Source organism: Bison bison, unplaced genomic scaffold, assembly GCF_000754665.1.
Source record: "Bison bison bison isolate TAMUID 2011002044 unplaced genomic scaffold, Bison_UMD1.0 scf7180017864459, whole genome shotgun sequence".
NCBI classification, from domain to species: Eukaryota; Metazoa; Chordata; class Mammalia; order Artiodactyla; family Bovidae; genus Bison; species Bison bison.
This window is the reverse complement of record NW_011495021.1, coordinates 5274293-5277178: the sequence shown is the minus strand read 5'-3', so window position 1 is coordinate 5277178 and position 2886 is coordinate 5274293.

Here is a 2886-nt window from a genome sequence, read left to right as displayed (position 1 = left end):
CTTTTGAACTGTGGTGTTGGAGAAGACTCTTGAGCGTCCCTTGGACTACAAGGAGATCCAGCCAGTCCATCCTAAAGGAGATCAGTCCTGGGTGTTCATTGGAAGGACTGATGCTGAAGCTGAAACTCCAATACTTTGGCCACCTCATGCAAAGAGTTGACTCATTGGAAAATACCCTGATGCTGGGAGGATTGGGGGCAGGAGGAGAAGGGGACGACAGAGGATGAGGTGGCTGGATGGCATCACCAACTTGATGGACATGAGTTTGAGTGAACTCCAGGAGTTGGTGATGGACAGGGAGGCCTGGCGTGCTGTGATTCATGGGGTCGCAAAGAGTTGGACATGACTGAACTGAACTGAACTGAACTGTGAAGACTTGTTTAATTCTCTGAGATGAAGTGATACTAAAGAATATACTGGGATGGATGAAAATCATTTATCATTACATTTATTATAAAGTACATTTTATCTGAAACTTTAAAAATCTTTTCCAACTTAAAATAGGATTGTTTTATATCCTGTTTCATTACATACAGAACTCAGTTATTCAAGGTAGAACTGGATACTTCTCCCATTAAAACTTCTGGATTTGTATTGAGTTACATTTTTGTAAAAGGGCTGTAGATTTTTGTTTTGAGAGGGCATTTTATTTTCATAGACCTCTGTGGAGCATGAAGTTTGCTTTCTAACTAAAAATATTTGTTTGCTATGTTTGAGTTTGTTCTTTTTACCCAGTATTGTCTCTGACCTGTCTTCGTATATATCACATCATTTATTTAAAGAGAGCCAGGAAATAGATGACATATATGAGTATGTGTATTTGTGCAGAATTGTTGGATGTTTTTACAGATGAACTGTGGTTTTATTGTTGTTTAGTCTGTAAGTCGTGTCCACCTTCTTGTGACCCCATTGACTGCAGCACACCAGTCTTTCCTCTCCCTCACCATATCCCAGAGTTTGCCTGAGTTCCTGTCCGTTGAATCAGTGATGCTGTCCAGCCATCTCATCTTCTCTTTTTGCCTTTGGTCTTTTCCAGCAATAGGGTCTTTTCCAGTGAGTTGGCTGTTGGCGCATCAGGTTGCCAAAGTGTTGGTGCTTCAGCTTCAGCATCAGGCCTTCCAGTTAGTATTCAGGGTTGATTTCCTTTAGGATTGACTGGTTTGATCCCCATGCTGTCCAAGTGACTCTCCAGAGTCTTCACCTGCACCACAATTCGAAAGCATCAATTCTTTGGCAGTCAGCCTTCTTCATGGTCCAACTCTCACATCTGTACGTGACTGCTGGAAAAATCATAACTTTGGCTGTACGGACCTTTGTCAATAGAGTGGTGTCTTTGCTTTTTAATACGCTGTCTAGGTTTGTCATAGTCTTCCTTCCAAGAAGCGTGCGTCTTCTAATTTCATGGCTGCAGCGATTTCATCCACAGTGATTTTGGAGCCGTAGAAGAGAAGTCTGTCACTGCTTCCACTTTTTCCCCATCTGTTTGCCATGAAGTGAAGGAACCAGATGCCATGACTTTAGATTGTTAAATGTTGAGTTTTAAGCCAGTTTTTTCACTCTCCTTCACCCTCATCAAGAGGCTCTTTAATTCTTCGCTTTGCCATTAGAGTGGTATCATTTGCATATCTGAGGTTATTATTTCTCCTGGCAGTCTTGATTCCAGCTTGTAACTCATCTGGCCCAGCATTTCGCGTGATGTACTCTGCGTATAAGTTTAAGTAAACAGGGTGACAGTATACAGCCTTGTTGTACTCCTTTCCCGGTTTTGAACCAGTCAGTTGTTGGATGTAAGGTTCTTACTTTGCTACTTGACCTGCATACAGGTTTCTCTGGAGACAGGTAAGATGGTCTGGTATTCCCATCTCTTTAAGAATTTTACACAGTTTGTTGTGATCCACACAGGCAAAGGCTTTCATATAGTCAATGAAGCAAATGTTTTTCTGAAATTCCCGTGCTTTCTCTATGATCCAGCAAATGTTGACAATTTGATCTCTGGCTCCTCTGCCTTCTTCTAAACCCAGCTTATACACCTGGACATTCTTGATTCAAGTACTGCTGAAGCCTAGCTTGAAGGATTTTGAGCATAACCTTACCATGGGAAGTGAGTGCAGTTGTCTGGTAGTTTGAACATTCTTTAGCCCTGCCCTTCTTTGGAATTGGGATGAAAACTGACCTTTTCCAGCCCTGTGACCACTGCTGTGTTTTCCAAATTTGCTCACATATTCAGTGCAGCACTTTAATAGCATCATCTTTTAGTATTTTAAATAACTCAGCTGGAATTCTGTCACCTCCACTAGCTTTACTGGTCGTGATGCTTCCTAAGGTCCATTTGACTTCACACTCCACGATGTCTGGCTCTAGGTGAGTGATCACACCATCATGGTTATCTGGGTCATCAAGACCTTTTTTGTACAGTTCTTCTGTGTGAGAACTCTCCACTATGATCTGTCTTGGCTGACTCTGCATGGCATGGCTCATAGCTTCATTGAGTTACACAAACCCCCCCTTTGCCACGACAAGGCAGTGATCCATGAAGGGAATGGTTTTATTACTATTTTTTGACAATAAGAGTGAAGAAATGTAGAAATGTGTTTAGGAGCTTAAGTTCTGCAAAGAAATCAATCTTGGTTAAAAAGATAGTAATCTGTAGCTTCAAAGTTTGCAGTTAAATCCCCTCATTCCTTTCTGAAATGGTTTTTCCTTTTTCCCCAAAATGTCTTAATTAGGTTTCATAAAGTGTTGTAAAACTAAGGACACTTTCCCTTCCATCTTTCCTGTTGCTACCTGATCTTAACTCTTTTAATGTTCTTACCATTCATTTATCAAATGTTTACTAAGTGTTATTTTGTCTTATTCATTATGCTAGTTGCTGGATATTGAGCAACA